The following is a 6,666-nucleotide window of genomic DNA, read 5'->3' as shown; positions in this document are numbered from 1 at the left end:
GTTCTATAGTGCAGGTGCAAACAAACGGGTGCCAAAAAGGGCCAAACAAAAGAAACAAGGTAAGGAAGGTGATATAGTCGCGTACTTGTTGCCTAGGGCAAAAGTGCGACCTATGTCATAACACAAACAAATAAAAACAAGCAACACACAATCATGGTTCTATTCGAACCATCATACGGACTCGACTACGCATAGGGGTACACGACTCATCCTACCCTAGGGGTTCTCAGATTCAGTAGTCGTGCTTTGCTCCGTGCCTCATGCAGTCTTCTGGGTTTTCCTCAGGTGTCGCTACATCTCTTGTAGTTGTTCGATGAAACGATCCAGGTTGAGCCTGAAGATTCTTCAACAACTTCTTGCCTGTTGAAGTGATGGGGTGAAGGTGGCTCCTCGTAGCAGGCATTGACTTGGTCTTCTGTTGTCTTCTTAGTCATGATGATCCCGTTTTGTCTTCTAAGGCATCGATGGTACCAGGTAGGTAATCCTTTATGCAATGACATTAACAAGGCAAAGTAGAGGTCCAACATGTCGGTTACGTTGATGACAACATCGACACCAAGAGCGGGGGATGAAGAGAACCGTTTTCCTGCTCACTATAGTAAGGCGGACCAAATGGCGAGGTTCTCATCCACTGGTGGTTGCCGATACAACAATGGTAGTGACAGGGTTACTCTATTAGCGATGTGTATCATGATCTTGCATATCATATGCCCTGATCATTGCAGGCCAAGGTCGCATCATCTTGGGGTAGTGTCAAGGGTGTCACCATCTTCTGGGTATTCATGTCCTCATTCCTTGAGGATGTATCTTTTGTTGGTATCGTCTTGTCGAGGTGTCACCAATCTTGTGTTCAGAAGATGTGGGTGAATGTCTGACAAGGCATCTTCCTTCTAGATTATCCACGAGGATTACAAGGAATCCAGTGGTCAGGGGCATAAGGGTTCTAGCGACCATAAGTTTTGAAGGGGAAGAGATCCATAAGGAAAGTATACCTTAGTTTTCGAAAAACTGAGAAGGGAAGAGAAGTATAGATAGTTTTGAAAACTGGTAATAGTTTTGGAAATAGTTTTAACCCTAACTAACGACCATGCTAACTAAGGCTTCCTACAGTCAGGATGGCTCTGATACCAGCTCTGTGGGGACCCCGACTCATAAGTCGTGATCACCGAATGCACGTGTACAGTGATCCCAGAGATCATTGCTCACTGAACACACAGAAGCTGTATAACAAGAGTCTTACATCCATACATACCGTCTTACATAAATTATGACCATTATGGTCAAGTCTTGAGTATAACTTCGCAGCGGAAATCTTCGTCGATAACTTGGACCCAAGCCATCTGCCTTAACCCTACAGGCATTCTGACTGGGAAGCGTCCTAGCTCGCATATTCATCACCGAAGTATTCTTCATCATATCCTATTCTTTCATGCCTGGCCAATAAAATAACCAGTGGCAAGCCAATGAGTACTTTGAATGTACTTGCAAGCAACCCAAGGTTTGGTTCAAGATACAACAATGCATGATATAGGTAAATGTTGCAGAAAGCTAGTTTTGTTGTGCTATGACATGTTCAACAATTGGTAAAACATGCATCATACGAATTCAAGTAACCATAGGGACTGGTTACAGATATCAACATAAATGGAGTGGGCATCAACCCAACTCAATCATGTCAAGTCCTTTGACTTGACCCAAGTAGTTCTTCCCACTTATCCAAACACACACACTGGTTTGTAAACATGTGGACATAGCCCAAGAGCGGTTACCCAACTGTCCTTGACCATGGACACGGCTATTCAAATAGTTTTACACTCTGCAGAGGTTGCACACTTTACCCACAAGATCCGGGGAACTTCCGTGTCATCCACGACCCGCGGAACCTCAAGTACCCGGGTAAGCACCCGATCACTATCTTTCCCTAGACGACACTAACATAGAGTCCACTCGATTGGTAGTAACCCCCGTGCCCAACATTTCACATATTAAAATTTGGGAGCCTCGCTCCAATATTCATCACATACCACAAGCACGGGGTACCAACGGTGTGTCCGGTGCCCTATAAAAACAGTCATGGCCACCCTACCTGGCACGACCCCGCCCCGAGAGAGAGCACCAACTCTCCCCGTCACTAGTAATGCGGGCTCCAAGCTAGTATCGGCCTAGGTAATCAATAATGCCCTTTCCCATAGAAGGGTAGAGTGGTTGCGCATGTAAGGTTGGAATAACGGTCGCAACTTAAACCAATCCGTTTTTGAAAGCAACACACCCACTTGCCTCGGTACACCACTTCGTCATCAAGTGGTTACCCATCTCATTATCTCCCTCGGGCATAAGTGGCACCCGACGGGGTTTTCGAAAAGTCTTTTGGAAATACTTTGTCTCCATCACCATGCATATTCCCGTCCCTTTTTGCGTAGCAACTACTTTAGCATCCTATCTACACCCACTCGCATTACCCTCACAGAATGGTAGGGTCATGCATCATACAAGTGTCAACGAGAAAAGCAACGGAGGCAAACCACCTCAAGTGGTCACCACATTATCATGACTTCGATGCAAGCAACAAAAGTGCCATATGACATGCACAAAAAGGGTTTCTTAGACATGGTCAAAGGGCTGCTTGCCTGGTTCATCAGAGTCTTCAAGTCTTCTGGTCCTTCTCCAAGTACTCCGTCTACTTCGTCAACTAACGTCGAAACAATCATAATAAGCAACACAACAAGGCAGAAAATAAAATTACCCCAAAAATATGAATTTGACTTTTCTAGGACATCTCTGGTTATACGAAAAATAACCAGAGTGGTTTCATTGGAATTGGATCAGTGGATATTTTTGAACATTTCAATCTGATGGAACCAAGGGATTTGTGGATTTGCAAGAAGTGTACAGAAATATATTTTTGAAAAATGAGAAAGGGCACCCATTTAACAAAGGATGATTTTAGAAGCATCTAGGATTTGGTTTCACTGTATTTGGAGTTCAAATGAATATTCTATGGAATTGCAAAGTTGACAAATATGAAGAAATGTCTCTTTATATTGTGTGGCACAGAAAGTATTAAGCAAAATGTTCATAATCTAAGTTATGAACTTAGAAGGATCTAGAAATTTGAATCATGGCATTTGGATGAAATTTGAGCCTTCTGCGATTTTCTAAAGTTTGGCTCAGAAGTGAAAATAGGGTTTATTTAATTATGTGTGAAGAAAACTTTTCTGGAAAAATATGCATGATGCATCATGAGGTAGATCAAGAATTTAGAAGCTGCTAGAAATTTTAATTACTAGATTTGGAGTTCATTTGAATTATTTATGGACTTTATAAATTGTACAAAAAAGAAAAAGGAAACGATTTTTACCCAAATGGGCTGGATCTGGGGCGGCAGCTGTGCGCACTGAGCGCGGGATAGTAAGTCGGCCGGCCCAGCGGCTCTGCTGCGCGGGCATTGGAGGTGACGTCGATGGCGGCTTCGCGGTGGTGCGCCTTCGTGCAGGGGAGCCGGATCTGGCCGAAGCCGTTTCCACTTAATCGGTCGGGCCCGCCCACTGGGTCGCTGGCGCGCGGAGCCGAGCAACAGGCCGTCTTCAACCTCCCGCGCGCGCTTCGACCGCGGGGAGGAGTGGCTCCCGCCGGCGATTCCCGGGGCTACAGAGCATCTCCGGCGACTCTCCGCCCACCAGCGTGCTCAGGAGGCCACGCCGCACCCATCCATGTGCTTCACGCACGCCGGGGAGGGCTTTGGCGGCAATGGCTTGGATGGCCGCGGAGGAGGCCGTCGGCGAGGTTTGGCCCAGCAAGGCAAGCACGGGGAGGAGGAAATGGAGCGTGAGGCGAGTCGGCGATGGTGGTGAGGGGGCACTGGAGTGGCTAGGGAGAGAAGAGAGGTCCGGGATGGCCCGAATTTAGCACTGGGCCGGCGGCGGTTCTCCGTCCATGGAGGGCTATGGAGGGCACGAGGAGGGAATTGGGTCGGTCCAGGGGGTGCACGGGAGGGAGAGCCAAAGGAGTAGAGAGGGAGCTCAGCGGTGGCCTTTAATAGAAGGGGCGAGGTGCACAGCAGGGCTGTGCACCTGCGAGGCCGTAGCCGTCGCTGGAGGCCACGGGAGGGCTTGGCTTCGAGTCGGGGGTCTTCCTGGGCGTGGTCTACGACCAGGGAAAGAGAGAGGGAGAGAGGAGCGAGCGCGAGGCGGGCCAGGGACGTGGGCAGCGATTGGCGGATGCGGGTGGCGCTAGGGCACGCGCCTCAGGGGCGAGAGGAGGGTGTGGGAGCAAGTGGGAGACCTGCTGGCGTGATGTGGACGCTGAGGCGCGTCGACTGGCGCGCCCGGGCGGCCCGAGGTGGACGGGAGCGCGGTGTCAACGGTCGGGAGCACAGTAGCGTGCTCCAAAGCGCATCTTTGGCCGGCATGTGCGGCTTTTTCCCGCTTCCTCGCATGGCCACTTGCGTCTGGGGGCTCTGGGAGGGAGTAAACAAAGTGGAAATGGCATTGGATGCCTTGGGGAGCCAGTAGAAGAGAGGAGGGGTAGAGAGAGTGAAAATGCTGCTGTCCAGAGAAGAAAAGTGGATCCCTGCCCCCCTTCATCGTTGCCTCTCAGGCAGGGAAGCACACCAGAGGTAGAGGGGGACTAGGAGAGGTTGTGCGAAGAGTTTCAGCTCATGGAGATTAGTGGAAGGGGTTGAAACATGGAGTTTTAAATTTTGTCAGAAGGTGTTTGATGGTGGTTTGGGCAAGCAAATGCATTCTCCTTGCCATCATATCTACCAGGAGTGAGTGGCATCACATAATAGTAGTGCCACCAATTTTGAGGTCAACTGGAGAAAGTGGCAATGCAACTTTTGTAAACCCTAGAAATCAACAGAAATGGCTTTACCAAGATTTAGTCATGCAAATATATTCTCCTTGATGCACCACTTGGTGTAGTGTCATCATTTGAGGATTTGAACATGTCCAGGAAAATTCAGATCAAAAGGACACACTTGGCAATGTAGAGTTGTTCAAATTTGGTTCTGGACAGAAAGGGTTTTAGAACACTTTGATCATGATATCCTTCTCTGCAACTTGTGCCAATTGGTCTAGATGCATTATTACACCATTTGAACATGTGCACCAAGTTAGATAGCATTTGGACATGTTTGACAGTGCAAAGTTGTTCAAACTTGAAAAAGGACAGAAGTGGTTTTGAGAGGGTTTCATGGGGTTATGCTATTCTCCATTACATGATACTTGGCAATATCATCAAGCTGGCCATTTTTGACAAGGTAGAATTTTCCTGGATTTAATGGAGAAGATTTCCTGTGTAAATATTTCAAAAGCTTGAAATATTCAGAAAGGGTTTTTGAGGGATTTGACCAATAATTTGAACATGACCATGTGTTGAAACTCTTATATATAGAAAATATATGTCCACTGAGTTTCCCTGATTTTTCCCAAATATTTTTGAAGCTTTAAAATAATTTTAACCTATTAAAGACCATTTCTAGTCTTAATAAAAAGCCTTTAAATAAAATAGGAAAATGACTTATAAAATTGTATTTTTGTGGTTTATGGGAGTCCTATACCTAATAGGTTTCAAATATACCTTTTGAAAGATTTTTCACACCCTTAATTAAGTACTTGTAGTTCAAGTCTCAATCCAGGGGTTTTTGGAAAACCTGATTTAGAAAAATACTTTTTGGCCAAAACATTTTTGCAAGAAATTATTTTTATGTCCTACACACATGGCATGATCAATGGGCAAGATTTTGGATCAAGGAGAAGGAGTATAAGAGTTGGAGGATTTATTTGATTTTTAGAGCACTTGCAAATAGAAACAAAAATCCAATCAAGCAAAGTCCAAAACACTCAAAAGTTTTTGTCAAACCACATTTTATCATGATTTATTAGCTTAAGTGTTGTGGCATGAAAATGAGGGTGTGATAGATGATTCTCCACTTCACTCTGAATTTCATTGAACTTTTCAAATGTTTCAGACTTGTGTTTCATCAAGTAGATATATCCATACATACTTAAATCATCTGTGAAGGTCAGAAAATAACGATACCCCCGCATGCCTCTACACTCATCGGACCGCATACATCGGTATGTATTATTTCCAATAAGTCATTAGCCCGCTCCATTGTTCCGGAGGACGAAATTTTAGTCATCTTGCCATGAGGCATGGTTCGCAAGTATCAAATGATTCATAATCAAGTGAATCCAAAAGTCCATCCACATGGAGTTTCTTCATGCGCTTTACACCAATATGACCTAAACGACAGTGCCGCAAGTACGTTGCACTATCATTATAAACTTTGCATCTTTTGGCATCAATATTATGAATATGTGTATCAATACGATCGAGATTCAATAAGAATAGATCATTCATCAAGGGTGCATGACCATAAAAGATATTACTCATATAAATAGAACAACCATTATTCTCTGATTTAAATGAATAACCATCTCGCAATAAACAAGATCCAGATATAATGTTCATGCTCAACGCTGGAACCAAATAACAATTATTGAGGTCTAAAACTAATTCCGAAGGTAGATGTAGAGGTAGCGTGCTGACGACGATCACATCGACCTTGGAACCATTCCCGACGTGCATCGTCACCTCGTCCTTAGCCAATCTTCATTTATTCCGTAGCTCCTGTTTCGAGTTACAAATATGAGCAATCGA

This window comes from Aegilops tauschii, chromosome 2 (genome assembly GCF_002575655.3).
Source record: "Aegilops tauschii subsp. strangulata cultivar AL8/78 chromosome 2, Aet v6.0, whole genome shotgun sequence".
NCBI lineage: Eukaryota > Viridiplantae > Streptophyta > Magnoliopsida > Poales > Poaceae > Aegilops > Aegilops tauschii.
This window is presented reverse-complemented; position numbering follows the sequence as displayed.